Source organism: Gadus chalcogrammus, chromosome 12 (assembly GCF_026213295.1).
Source record: "Gadus chalcogrammus isolate NIFS_2021 chromosome 12, NIFS_Gcha_1.0, whole genome shotgun sequence".
NCBI lineage: Eukaryota > Metazoa > Chordata > Actinopteri > Gadiformes > Gadidae > Gadus > Gadus chalcogrammus.
Genome location: NC_079423.1, coordinates 12,434,922 through 12,447,795, shown reverse-complemented (window position 1 = coordinate 12,447,795; position 12,874 = coordinate 12,434,922). Strand labels below are relative to the sequence as shown.

The window sequence follows — 12,874 nt, the reverse complement described above, 5'->3', positions numbered from 1 at the left end:
AGAAAGCTGCTGAGGCTCGACGTTACACTTTTACAAAAACAATCATTAGTTAGATATAAACGGCAGTAATTGATTCAGTAGGACTCCTTATCCATGTAAACGATCATTGTGACATCTGAATTCATTAATTATCTGAAATACACTGCGTGTGCGTGTGATGTTAAATGTTTGAACCAAGGTTAACGGTTAAAGTGTCAGAGAATGGGTGGTGATTTTTGACGTCCTCCCATGATCTGAAGTGAGCGTGCGTGTTTGTGTTGGTGAAAGTTTAAGAAATGTACAACTGTCGTTTCAGCTCTCTGGTGCTCCCTGCTGGCAGTATCACTATACTGTCCTCATGTTTCACAAAAATAGTTTTGAGAGACGTTGTCAGTTTTTGTATGTTGCTTAAATCCTCCAAAGCGGTTGGCAGTAAACATCAGGTCACGGTACGCCACGGTAGGCCACGGAGGCAATGAGCTCGAGTTTAAAAAGAAAAAGCTTACAGCACCTGGTATTCCCAGGCGGTCTCCCATCCAAGTACTAACCAGGCCCGACCCTGCTTAGCTTTCGAGATCAGACGAGATCGGGCGTGTTCAGGGTGGTATGGCCGTAAGCAATTAGTCCAGGCGCAAAACCAGGTTTCATACAGTAGCACATAAGGAGTGAGAAAGCTGCTGAGGCTCGACGTTACACTTTTACAAAAACAATCATTAGTTAGATATAAACGGCAGTAATTGATTCAGTAGGACTCCTTATCCATGTAAACGATCATTGTGACATCTGAATTCATTAATTATCTGAAATACACTGCGTGTGCGTGTGATGTTAAATGTTTGAACCAAGGTTAACGGTTAAAGTGTCAGAGAATGGGTGGTGATTTTTTGACGTCCTCCCATGATCTGAAGTGAGCGTGCGTGTTTGTGTTGGTGAAAGTTTAAGAAATGTACAACTGTCGGTTCAGCTCTCTGGTGCTCCCTGCTGGCAGTATCAGTATACTGTCCTCATGTTTCACAAAAATAGTTTTGAGAGACGTTGTCAGTTTTTGTATGTTGCTTAAATCCTCCAAAGCGGTTGGCAGTAAACATCAGGTCACGGTACGCCACGGTAGGCCACGGAGTCAATGAGCTCGAGTTGAAAAAGAAAAAGCTTACAGCACCTGGTATTCCCAGGCGGTCTCCCATCCAAGTACTAACCAGGCCCGACCCTGCTTAGCTCCCGAGTTCAGACGAGATCGGGCGTGTTCAGGGTGGTATGGCCGGAAGCAATTAGTGCAGGCGCAAAACCAGGTTTCATACAGTAGCACATAAGGAGTGAGAAAGCTGCTGAGGCTCGACGTTACACTTTACAAAAACAATCATTAGTCAGATATAAACGGCAGTAATTGATTCAGTAGGACTCCTTATCCATGTAAACGATCATTGTGACATCTGAATTCATTAATTATCTGAAATACACTGCGTGTGCGTGTGATGTTAAATGTTTGAACCAAGGTTAACGGTTAAAGTGTCAGAGAATGGGTGGTGATTTTTTGACGTCCTCCCATGATCTGAAGTGAGCGTGCGTGTTTGTGTTGGTGAAAGTTTAAGAAATGTACAACTGTCGGTTCAGCTCTCTGGTGCTCCCTGCTGGCAGTATCACTATACTGTCCTCATGTTTCACAAAAATAGTTTTGAGAGACGTCAGTTTTTGTATGTTGCTTAAATCCTCCAAAGCGGTTGGCAGTAAACATCAGGTCACGGTACGCCACGGTAGGCCACGGAGGCAATGAGCTCGAGTTGAAAAAGAAAAATCTTACAGCACCTGGTATTCCCAGGCGGTCTCCCATCCAAGTACTAACCAGGCCCGACCCTGCTTAGCTTCCGAGATCAGACGATATCGGGCGTGTTCAGGGTGGTATGGCCGTAAGCAATTAGTGCAGGCGCAAAACCAGGTTTTATACAGTAGCACATAAGGAGTGAGAAAGCTGCTGAGGCTCGACGTTACACTCTTACAAAAACAATCATTAGTTAGATATAAACGGCAGTAATTGATTCAGTAGGACTCCTTATCCATGTAAACGATCATTGTGACATCTGAATTCATTAATTATCTGAAATACACTGCGTGTGCGTGTGATGTTAAATGTTTGAACCAAGGTTAACGGTTAAAGTGTCAGAGAATGGGTGGTGATTTTTTGACGTCCTCCCATGATCTGAAGTGAGCGTGCGTGTTTGTGTTGGTGAAAGTTTAAGAAATGTACAACTGTCGGTTCAGCTCTCTGGTGCTCCCTGCTGGCAGTATCACTATACTGTCCTCATGTTTCACAAAAATAGTTTTGAGAGACGTTGTCAGTTTTTGTATGTTGCTTAAATCCTCCAAAGCGGTTGGCAGTAAACATCAGGTCACGGTACGCCACGGTAGGCCACGGAGGCAATGAGCTCGAGTTGAAAAAGAAAAAGCTTACAGCACCTGGTATTCCCAGGCGGTCTCCCTTCCAAGTACTAACCAGGCCCGACCCTGCTTAGCTTCCGAGATCAGACGAGATCGGGCGTGTTCAGGCTGGTATGGCCGTAAGCAATTAGTGCAGGCGCAAAACCAGGTTTTATACAGTAGCACATAAGGAGTGAGAAAGCTGCTGAGGCTTGACGTTACACTTTTACAAAAACAATCATTAGTTAGATATAAACGGCAGTAATTGATTCAGTAGGACTCCTTATCCATGTAAACGATCATTGTGACATCTGAATTCATTAATTATCTGAAATACACTGCGTGTGCGTGTGACGTTAAATGTTTGAACCAAGGTTAACGGTTAAAGTGTCAGAGAATGGGTGGTGATTTTTTGACGTCCTCCCATGATCTGAAGTGAGCGTGCGTGTTTGTGTTGGTGAAAGTTTAAGAAATGTACAACTGTCGGTTCAGCTCTCTGGTGCTCCCTGCTGGCAGTATCACTATACTGTCCTCATGTTTCACAAAAATAGTTTTGAGAGACGTTTTCAGTTTTTGTATGTTGCTTAAATCCTCCAAAGCGGTTGGCAGTAAACATCAGGTCACGGTACGCCACGGTAGGCCACGGAGTCAATGAGCTCGAGTTGAAAAAGAAAAAGCTTACAGCACCTGGTATTCCCAGGCGGTCTCCCAACCAAGTACTAACCAGGCCCGACCCTGCTTAGCTTCCGAGATCAGACGAGATCGGGCGTGTTCAGGGTGGTATGGCCGTAATCAATTAGTGTAGGCGCAAAACCAGGTTTTATACAGTAGCACATAAGGAGTGAGAAAGCTGCTGAGGCTCGACGTTCCACTCTTACAAAAACAATCATTAGTTAGATATAAACGGCAGTAATTGATTCAGTAGGACTCCTTATCCATGTAAACGATCATTGTGACATCTGAATTCATTAATTATCTGAAATACACTGCGTGTGCGTGTGATGTTAAATGTTTGAACCAAGGTTAACGGTTAAAGTGTCAGAGAATGGGTGGTGATTTTTTGACGTCCTCCCATGATCTGAAGTGAGCGTGCGTGTTTGTGTTGGTGAAAGTTTAAGAAATGTACAACTGTCGGTTCAGCTCTCTGGTGCTCCCTGCTGGCAGTATCACTATACTGTCCTCATGTTTCACAAAAATAGTTTTGAGAGACGTTGTCAGTTTTTGTATGTTGCTTAAATCCTCCAAAGCGGTTGGCAGTAAACATCAGGTCACGGTACGCCACGGTAGGCCACGGAGTCAATGAGCTCGAGTTGAAAAAGAAAAAGCTTACAGCACCTGGTATTCCCAAGCGGTCTCCCATCCAAGTACTAACCAGGCCCGACCCTGCTTAGCTTCCGAGATCAGACGAGATCTGGCGTGTTCAGGGTGGTATGGCCGTAAGCAATTAGTGCAGGCGCAAAACCAGGTTTTATACAGTAGCACATAAGGAGTGTGAAAGCTGCTGAGGCTCGACGTTACACTTTTACAAAAACAATCATTAGTTAGATATAAACGGCAGTAATTGATTCAGTAGGACTCCTTATCCATGTAAACGATCATTGTGACATCTGAATTCATTAATTATCTGAAATACACTGCGTGTGCGTGTGATGTTAAATGTTTGAACCAAGGTTAACGGTTAAAGTGTCAGAGAATGGGTGGTGATTTTTTGACGTCCTCCCATGATCTGGGCCCCGTTTCCCGAAAGCATCGTTAGCCTAAGTGGATCGTGAAGTGCGTCGTAAGGGCATCGTAGAGTTTTCACCGCGTTTCCCGAAAGCATCGTGGGGAACGAACGTCTTGAAAACGCTCGTAGCTAACGAGTACTCCAGGGGTGCTCGTAGGACGCTAAGAGCATCGTCAGCTATAGCCTCAGTGGCGACACCATCGGACATTCCGTCTATTGGATGCGTTTTATTAAAACGCATTGCGCCTTTATGTTCTTAGTTTGGTAATTAATAAAGATTATTAATTTATTTATTAATAAAGATGTTAAAATGGCCAAAATAAAACGGGACAGTCCAGAAAATGTTTGCGCAGGCAGGGCACTCAAAATGTATGAGAGAAAGTGGGGGGATTTGTGCAGACTGACATAGGCTACTCATAAAACGTAGCATAAAATAATGTAAAAAATTAAATTAAATTAAAAAAAATTAAAATAAAGAAATAAAATAAATTATAAAAAACAAGCAAAGGAGCAGGCAAAAGGCTGGGATATGGTGGGGATTGGTCACGTTGACGGGAATGTTTAGTGACATGTGGGAGGGTGGAGGGGGTTAAAAAAAAGTCTCAATCACTCTTCGACGCGCATGAAAACCAGCCGCGTAGTTATGAGGGAGGCCGTCCTCACACCGATCTTCCTCGTCGTCATCGTCCTCAGCGTCCTCCGGTTCAAGCAATGCCACCCCAGCCTTAGCTGCAATGTTGTGCAACATAGCCGTCACACATATCACGGCGCATGACTTGGCCGGCGAAAACTGGAGCCCTCCGCCTGACTTGTGATGAAGGCATCTAATATAGCGCAACTTCCACCTCCCGATCGTGCGCTCAACGATGCACCGGGCCAGACGGTGGGCTTCGTTGTATTCCTCATCAATACATACCTTACCCTATTTCCAGAGGGGCTTTTATAGCCAATCAAATGATCAATCAAGGAAACCCTTATGCGGAATCAAATTAAGTCGGCTCTCTTTGCTGCGCAAAGCATGTTTCAGAAATCAGCCCATTAAGATAAATGTAGTTGTCACACAAGCAATTTTTAATTTTTTGTCATATGGAATTATTTCAGGGGGGAAAATGCCGTGAAACGCACAGTGCATTCAGGATTAGGACTGATATATGTCGGTTTAAGCCTAATCAATTGTGTTTTAATGTCTTGCTATAGCATTAATCTAATTGCAGTCTATTTTTTTCGGAGGCTACTCTGCTGTTGTCCTTGATGGGGATTTATTTTAACCCTTTTTAACACAATTTTCCTGCGACATTCCTGCGTCTCCCCCTCCTACGGAGCCCATTTCAGCACCGTGTCAGTAGACAGTTACAATCCTACGACGTCGTGAGTGCAGCGAATGCGCGTTCACGTTAAGAGGAGTTTCGGGAAACGCTCCAAAGAAATTGACGATGGATCGCAAAATCCATCGTGAGAATGATCGTACGAGCGTGGATCCATCGTTATCGGGAAACGGGGCCCTGAAGTGAGCGTGCGTGTTTGTGTTGGTGAAAGTTTAAGAAATGTACAACTGTCGTTTCAGCTCTCTGGTGCTGCCTGCTGGCAGTATCACTATACTGTCCTCATGTTTCACAAAAATAGTTTGAGAGACGTTGTCAGTTTTTGTATGTTGCTTAAATCCTCCAAAGCGGTTGGCAGTAAACATCAGGTCACGGTACGCCACGGTAGGCCACGGAGGCAATGAGCTCGAGTTTAAAAAGAAAAAGCTTACAGCACCTGGTATTCCCAGGCGGTCTCCCATCCAAGTACTAACCAGGCCCGACCCTGCTTAGCTCCCGAGTTCAGACGAGATCGGGCGTGTTTTTTTTTTTTTTTTTTTCTTTTGGTGACACCCGTCACTACTTACAGCAACCTGGGCTTCTGAGGAGGTCTCCCATCCAAGTACTAACCAGGCCCGACCCTGCTTAGCTTCCAATATCAGACGAGATCGGGCGTGTTCAGGGTGGTATGGCCGTAATCAATTAGTGCAGGCGCAAAACCAGGTTTTATACAGTAGCACATAAGGAGTGAGAAAGCGGCTGAGGCTTGACGTTACACTTTTACAAAAACAATCATTAGTTAGATATAAACGGCAGTAATTGATTCAGTAGGACTCCTTATCCATGTAAACGATCATTGTGACATCTGAATTCATTAATTATCTGAAATACACTGCGTGTGCGTGTGATGTTAAATGTTTGAACCAAGGTTAACGGTTAAAGTGTCAGAGAATGGGTGGTGATTTTTTGACGTCCTCCCATGATCTGAAGTGAGCGTGCATGTTTGTGTTGGTGAAAGTTTAAGAAATGTACAACTGTCGGTTCAGCTCTCTGGTGCTCCCTGCTGGCAGTATCACTATACTGTCCTCATGTTTCACAAAAACAGTTTTGAGAGACTTTGTCAGTTTTTGTATGTTGCTTAAATCCTCCAAAGCGGTTGGCAGTAAACATCAGGTCACGGTACACCACGGAGTCAATGAGCTCGAGTTGAAAAAGAAAAAGCTTACAGCACCTGGTATTCCCAGGCGGTCTCCCATCCAAGTACTAAACAGGCCCGACCCTGCTTAGCTTCCGAGATCAGACGAGATCGGGCGTGTTCAGGGTGATATGGCCGTAAGCAATTAGTGCAGGCGCAAAACCAGGTTTTATACAGTAGCACATAAGGAGTGTGAAAGCTGCTGAGGCTCGACGTTACACTTTTACAAAAACAATCATTAGTTAGATATAAACGGCAGTAATTGATTCAGTAGGACTCCTTATCCATGTAAACGATCATTGTGACATCTGAATTCATTAATTATCTGAAATACACTGCGTGTGCGTGTGATGTTAAATGTTTGAACCAAGGTTAACGGTTAAAGTGTCAGAGAATGGGTGGTGATTTTTTGACGTCCTCCCATGATCTGAAGTGAGCGTGCGTGTTTGTGTTGGTGAAAGTTTAAGAAATGTACAACTGTCGTTTCAGCTCTCTGGTGCTCCCTGCTGGCAGTATCACTATACTGTCCTCATGTTTCACAAAAATAGTTTTGAGAGACGTTGTCAGTTTTTGTATGTTGCTTAAATCCTCCAAAGCGGTTGGCAGTAAACATCAGGTCACGGTACGCCACGGTAGGCCACGGAGTCAATGAGCTCGAGTTGAAAAAGAAAAAGCTTACAGCACCTGGTATTCCCAGGCGGTCTCCCAACCAAGTACTAACCAGGCCCTACCCTGCTTAGCTTCCGAGATCAGACGAGATCGGGCGTGTTTTTTTTTTTTCTTCTTTTGGTGACACCCGTCACTACTTACAGCAACCTGGGCTTCTGAGGAGGTCTCCCATCCAAGTACTAACCAGGCCCGACCCTGCTTAGCTTCCGAGATCTGACGAGATCGGGCGTGTTCAGGGTGGTATGGCCGTAAGCAATTAGTGCAGGCGCAAAACCAGGTTTTATACAGTAGCACATAAGGAGTGAGAAAGCTGCTGAGGCTCGACGTTACACTCTTACAAAAACAATCATTAGTTAGATATAAACGGCAGTAATTGATTCAGTAGGACTCCTTATCCATGTAAACGATCATTGTGACATCTGAATTCATTAATTATCTGAAATACACTGCGTGTGCGTGTGATGTTAAATGTTTGAACCAAGGTTAACGGTTAAAGTGTCAGAGAATGGGTGGTGATTTTTTGACGTCCTCCCATGATCTGAAGTGAGCGTGCGTGTTTGTGTTGGTGAAAGTTTAAGAAATGTACAACTGTCGGTTCAGCTCTCTGGTGCTCCCTGCTGGCAGTATCACTATACTGTCCTCATGTTTCACAAAAATAGTTTTGAGAGACGTTGTCAGTTTTTGTATGTTGCTTAAATCCTCCAAAGCGGTTGGCAGTAAACATCAGGTCACGGTACGCCACGGTAGGCCACGGAGTCAATGAGCTCGAGTTGAAAAAGAAAAAGCTTACAGCACCTGGTATTCCCAGGCGGTCTCCCATCCAAGTATTAACCAGGCCCGAGCCTGCTTAGCTTCCGAGATCAGACGAGATCGGGCGTGTTCAGGGTGGTATGGCCGTAAGCAATTAGTGCAGGCGCAAAACCAGGTTTCATACAGTAGCACATAAGGAGTGAGAAAGCTGCTGAGGCTCGACGTTACACTTTTACAAAAACAATCATTAGTTAGATATAAACGGCAGTAATTGATTCAGTAGGACTCCTTATCCATGTAAACGATCATTGTGACATCTGAATTCATTAATTATCTGAAATACACTGCGTGTGCGTGTGATGTTAAATGTTTGAACCAAGGTTAACGGTTAAAGTGTCAGAGAATGGGTGGTGATTTTTTGACGTCCTCCCATGATCTGAAGTGAGCGTGCGTGTTTGTGTTGGTGAAAGTTTAAGAAATGTACAACTGTCGGTTCAGCTCTCTGGTGCTCCCTGCTGGCAGTATCACTATACTGTCCTCATGTTTCACAAAAATAGTTTTGAGAGACGTTGTCAGTTTTTGTATGTTGCTTAAATCCTCCAAAGCGGTTGGCAGTAAACATCAGGTCACGGTACGCCACGGTAGGCCACGGAGGCAATGAGCTCGAGTTGAAAAAGAAAAAGCTTTCAGCAACTGGTATTCCCAGGCGGTCTCCCTTCCAAGTACTAACCAGGCCCGACCCTGCTTAGCTTCCAAGATCAGACGAGATCGGGCATGTTCAGGGTGGTATGGCCGTAAGCAATTAGTGCAGGCGCAAAACCAGGTTTTATACAGTAGCACATAAGGAGTGAGAAAGCTGCTGAGGCTTGACGTTACACTTTTACAAAAACAATCATTAGTTAGATATAAACGGCAGTAATTGATTCAGTAGGACTCCTTATCCATGTAAACGATCATTGTGACATCTGAATTCATTAATTATCTGAAATACACTGCGTGTGCGTGTGATGTTAAATGTTTGAACCAAGGTTAACGGTTAAAGTGTCAGAGAATGGGTGGTGATTTTTTGACGTCCTCCCATGATCTGAAGTGAGCGTGCGTGTTTGTGTTGGTGAAAGTTTAAGAAATGTACAACTGTCGGTACAGCTCTCTGGTGCTCCCTGCTGGCAGTATCACTATACTGTCCTCATGTTTCACAAAAATAGTTTTGAGAGACGTTGTCAGTTTTTGTATGTTGCTTAAATCCTCCAAAGCGGTTGGCAGTAAACATCAGGTCACGGTACGCCACGGTAGGCCACGGAGGCAATGAGCTCGAGTTGAAAAAGAAAAAGCTTACAGCACCTGGTATTCCCAGGCGGTCTCCCTTCCAAGTACTAACCAGGCCCGACCCTGCTTAGCTTCCGAGATCAGACGAGATCGGGCGTGTTCAGGCTGGTATGGCCGTAAGCAATTAGTGCAGGCGCAAAACCAGGTTTTATACAGTAGCACATAAGGAGTGAGAAAGCTGCTGAGGCTTGACGTTACACTTTTACAAAAACAATCATTAGTTAGATATAAACGGCAGTAATTGATTCAGTAGGACTCCTTATCCATGTAAACGATCATTGTGACATCTGAATTCATTAATTATCTGAAATACACTGCGTGTGCGTGTGACGTTAAATGTTTGAACCAAGGTTAACGGTTAAAGTGTCAGAGAATGGGTGGTGATTTTTTGACGTCCTCCCATGATCTGAAGTGAGCGTGCGTGTTTGTGTTGGTGAAAGTTTAAGAAATGTACAACTGTCGGTTCAGCTCTCTGGTGCTCCCTGCTGGCAGTATCACTATACTGTCCTCATGTTTCACAAAAATAGTTTTGAGAGACGTTGTCAGTTTTTGTATGTTGCTTAAATCCTCCAAAGCGGTTGGCAGTAAACATCAGGTCACGGTACGCCACGGTAGGCCACGGAGTCAATGAGCTCGAGTTGAAAAAGAAAATCCTTGCAGCACCTGGTATTCCCAGGCGGTCTCCCATCCAAGTACTAACCAGGCCCGACCCTGCTTAGCTTCCGAGATCAGACGAGATCGGGCGTGTTCAGGGTGGTATGGCCGTAAGCAATTAGTGCAGGCGCAAAACCAGGTTTTATACAGTAGCACATAAGGAGTGAGAAAGCTGCTGAGGCTCGACGTTACACTCTTACAAAAACAATCATTAGTTAGATATAAACGGCAGTAATTGATTCAGTAGGACTCCTTATCCATGTAAACGATCATTGTGACATCTGAATTCATTAATTATCTGAAATACACTGCGTGTGCGTGTGATGTTAAATGTTTGAACCAAGGTTAACGGTTAAAGTGTCAGAGAATGGGTGGTGATTTTTTGACGTCCTCCCATGATCTGAAGTGAGCGTGCGTGTTTGTGTTGGTGAAAGTTTAAGAAATGTACAACTGTCGGTTCAGCTCTCTGGTGCTCCCTGCTGGCAGTATCACTATACTGTCCTCATGTTTCACAAAAATAGTTTTGAGAGACGTTGTCAGTTTTTGTATGTTGCTTAAATCCTCCAAAGCGGTTGGCAGTAAACATCAGGTCACGGTACGCCACGGTAGGCCACGGAGGCAATGAGCTCGAGTTGAAAAAGAAAAAGCTTATAGCACCTGGTATTCCCAGGCGGTCTCCCATCCAAGTACTAACCAGGCCCGACCCTGCTTAGCTTCCGAGATCAGACGAGATCGGGCGTGTTCAGGGTGGTATGGCCAGTAAGCAATTAGTGCAGGCGCAAAACCAGGTTTATACAGTAGCACATAAGGAGTGAGAAAGCTGCTGAGGCTCGACGTTACACTTTTACAAAAACAATCATTAGTTAGATATAAACGGCAGTAATTGATTCAGTAGGACTCCTTATCCATGTAAACGATCATTGTGACATCTGAATTCATTAATTATCTGAAATACACTGCGTGTGCGTGTGATGTTAAATGTTTGAACCAAGGTTAACGGTTAAAGTGTCAGAGAATGGGTGGTGATTTTTTGACGTCCTCCCATGATCTGAAGTGAGCGTGCGTGTTTGTGTTGGTGAAAGTTTAAGAAATGTACAACTGTCGTTTCAGCTCTCTGGTGCTCCCTGCTGGCAGTATCACTATACTGTCCTCATGTTTCACAAAAATAGTTTTGAGAGACGTGGTCAGTTTTTGTATGTTGCTTAAATCCTCCAAAGCGGTTGGCAGTAAACATCAGGTCACGGTACGCCACGGTAGGCCACGGAGGCAATGAGCTCGAGTTGAAAAAGAAAAAGCTTACAGCACCTGGTATTCCCAGGCGGTCTCCCATCCAAGTACTAACCAGGCCCGACCCTGCTTAGCTTCTGAGATCAGACGAGATCGGGCGTGTTCAGGGTGGTATGGCCGTAAGCAATTAGTGCAGGCGCAAAACCAGGTTTTATACAGTAGCACATAAGGAGTGAGAAAGCTGCTGAGGCTCGACGTTACACTCTTACAAAAACAATCATTAGTTAGATATAAACGGCAGTAATTGATTCAGTAGGACTCCTTATCCATGTAAACGATCATTGTGACATCTGAATTCATTAATTATCTGAAATACACTGCGTGTGCGTGTGATGTTAAATGTTTGAACCAAGGTTAACGGTTAAAGTGTCAGAGAATGGGTGGTGATTTTTTGACGTCCTCCCATGATCTGAAGTGAGCGTGCGTGTTTGTGTTGGTGAAAGTTTAAGAAATGTACAACTGTCGGTTCAGCTCTCTGGTGCTCCCTGCTGGCAGTATCACTATACTGTCCTCATGTTTCACAAAAATAGTTTTGAGAGACGTTGTCAGTTTTTGTATGTTGCTTAAATCCTCCAAAGCGGTTGGCAGTAAACATCAGGTCACGGTACGCCACGGTAGGCCACGGAGTCAATGAGCTCGAGTTGAAAAAGAAAAAGCTTACAGCACCTGGTATTCCCAGGCGGTCTCCCACCAAGTACTAACCAGGCCCGACCCTGCTTAGCTTCCGAGATCAGACGAGATCGGGCGTGTTCAGGGTGGTATGGCCGTAATCAATTAGTGTAGGCGCAAAACCAGGTTTTATACAGTAGCACATAAGGAGTGAGAAAGCTGCTGAGGCTCGACGTTACACTCTTACAAAAACAATCATTAGTTAGATATAAACGGCAGTAATTGATTCAGTAGGACTCCTTATCCATGTAAACGATCATTGTGACATCTGAATTCATTAATTATCTGAAATACACTGCGTGTGCGTGTGATGTTAAATGTTTGAACCAAGGTTAACGGTTAAAGTGTCAGAGAATGGGTGGTGATTTTTTGACGTCCTCCCATGATCTGAAGTGAGCGTGCGTGTTTGTGTTGGTGAAAGTTTAAGAAATGTACAACTGTCGGTTCAGCTCTCTGGTGCTCCCTGCTGGCAGTATCACTATACTGTCCTCATGTTTCACAAAAATAGTTTTGAGAGACGTTGTCAGTTTTTGTATGTTGCTTAAATCCTCCAAAGCGGTTGGCAGTAAACATCAGGTCACGGTACGCCACGGTAGGCCACGGAGTCAATGAGCTCGAGTTGAAAAAGAAAAAGCTTACAGCACCTGGTATTCCCAGGCGGTCTCCCATCCAAGTACTAACCAGGCCCGACCCTGCTTAGCTTCCGATATCAGACGAGATCTGGCGTGTTCAGGGTGGTATGGCCGTAAGCAATTAGTGCAGGCGCAAAACCAGGTTTTATACAGTAGCACATAAGGAGTGTGAAAGCTGCTGAGGCTCGACGTTACACTTTTACAAAAACAATCATTAGTTAGATATAAACGGCAGTAATTGATTCAGTAGGACTCCTTATCCATGTAAACGATC

The 12,874-nt window shown here is 44.5% G+C and overlaps 17 non-coding genes across 17 annotated transcripts; all 17 read right to left on the bottom strand.

Moving 5' to 3' along the window:
* Nucleotides 1-478: 478 nt before the first annotated feature.
* Nucleotides 479-597, bottom strand: LOC130400126 (5S ribosomal RNA). Its single transcript, XR_008902605.1, has one exon. It is a non-coding gene; the product is annotated as a 5S ribosomal RNA (ribosomal RNA).
* Nucleotides 598-1,126: 529 nt separating this feature from the next.
* On the bottom strand, nt 1,127-1,245 carry LOC130401244 (5S ribosomal RNA). Its single transcript, XR_008903709.1, has one exon. It is a non-coding gene; the product is annotated as a 5S ribosomal RNA (ribosomal RNA).
* Nucleotides 1,246-1,770: 525 nt separating this feature from the next.
* LOC130394798 (5S ribosomal RNA) lies at nt 1,771-1,889 on the bottom strand. The gene has a single exon (XR_008897921.1). It is a non-coding gene; the product is annotated as a 5S ribosomal RNA (ribosomal RNA).
* A 529-nt stretch (nt 1,890-2,418) lies between these two features.
* On the bottom strand, nt 2,419-2,537 carry LOC130394251 (5S ribosomal RNA). The gene has a single exon (XR_008897428.1). It is a non-coding gene; the product is annotated as a 5S ribosomal RNA (ribosomal RNA).
* Nucleotides 2,538-3,066: 529 nt separating this feature from the next.
* On the bottom strand, nt 3,067-3,185 carry LOC130400586 (5S ribosomal RNA). Its single transcript, XR_008903065.1, has one exon. It is a non-coding gene; the product is annotated as a 5S ribosomal RNA (ribosomal RNA).
* Nucleotides 3,186-3,714: 529 nt separating this feature from the next.
* LOC130400740 (5S ribosomal RNA) lies at nt 3,715-3,833 on the bottom strand. The gene has a single exon (XR_008903215.1). It is a non-coding gene; the product is annotated as a 5S ribosomal RNA (ribosomal RNA).
* A 2,165-nt stretch (nt 3,834-5,998) lies between these two features.
* Nucleotides 5,999-6,118, bottom strand: LOC130395863 (5S ribosomal RNA). The gene has a single exon (XR_008898867.1). It is a non-coding gene; the product is annotated as a 5S ribosomal RNA (ribosomal RNA).
* Nucleotides 6,119-6,637: 519 nt separating this feature from the next.
* On the bottom strand, nt 6,638-6,756 carry LOC130400796 (5S ribosomal RNA). Its single transcript, XR_008903269.1, has one exon. It is a non-coding gene; the product is annotated as a 5S ribosomal RNA (ribosomal RNA).
* Nucleotides 6,757-7,416: 660 nt separating this feature from the next.
* LOC130394041 (5S ribosomal RNA) lies at nt 7,417-7,536 on the bottom strand. Its single transcript, XR_008897238.1, has one exon. It is a non-coding gene; the product is annotated as a 5S ribosomal RNA (ribosomal RNA).
* Nucleotides 7,537-8,065: 529 nt separating this feature from the next.
* On the bottom strand, nt 8,066-8,184 carry LOC130394379 (5S ribosomal RNA). Its single transcript, XR_008897544.1, has one exon. It is a non-coding gene; the product is annotated as a 5S ribosomal RNA (ribosomal RNA).
* A 529-nt stretch (nt 8,185-8,713) lies between these two features.
* Nucleotides 8,714-8,832, bottom strand: LOC130395883 (5S ribosomal RNA). Its single transcript, XR_008898885.1, has one exon. It is a non-coding gene; the product is annotated as a 5S ribosomal RNA (ribosomal RNA).
* Nucleotides 8,833-9,361: 529 nt separating this feature from the next.
* On the bottom strand, nt 9,362-9,480 carry LOC130394250 (5S ribosomal RNA). Its single transcript, XR_008897427.1, has one exon. It is a non-coding gene; the product is annotated as a 5S ribosomal RNA (ribosomal RNA).
* Nucleotides 9,481-10,009: 529 nt separating this feature from the next.
* On the bottom strand, nt 10,010-10,128 carry LOC130394394 (5S ribosomal RNA). The gene has a single exon (XR_008897557.1). It is a non-coding gene; the product is annotated as a 5S ribosomal RNA (ribosomal RNA).
* Nucleotides 10,129-10,657: 529 nt separating this feature from the next.
* On the bottom strand, nt 10,658-10,777 carry LOC130394674 (5S ribosomal RNA). The gene has a single exon (XR_008897809.1). It is a non-coding gene; the product is annotated as a 5S ribosomal RNA (ribosomal RNA).
* Nucleotides 10,778-11,305: 528 nt separating this feature from the next.
* LOC130400527 (5S ribosomal RNA) lies at nt 11,306-11,424 on the bottom strand. The gene has a single exon (XR_008903009.1). It is a non-coding gene; the product is annotated as a 5S ribosomal RNA (ribosomal RNA).
* Nucleotides 11,425-11,953: 529 nt separating this feature from the next.
* On the bottom strand, nt 11,954-12,071 carry LOC130394105 (5S ribosomal RNA). The gene has a single exon (XR_008897296.1). It is a non-coding gene; the product is annotated as a 5S ribosomal RNA (ribosomal RNA).
* A 529-nt stretch (nt 12,072-12,600) lies between these two features.
* LOC130394449 (5S ribosomal RNA) lies at nt 12,601-12,719 on the bottom strand. The gene has a single exon (XR_008897606.1). It is a non-coding gene; the product is annotated as a 5S ribosomal RNA (ribosomal RNA).
* Nucleotides 12,720-12,874: the final 155 nt, after the last annotated feature.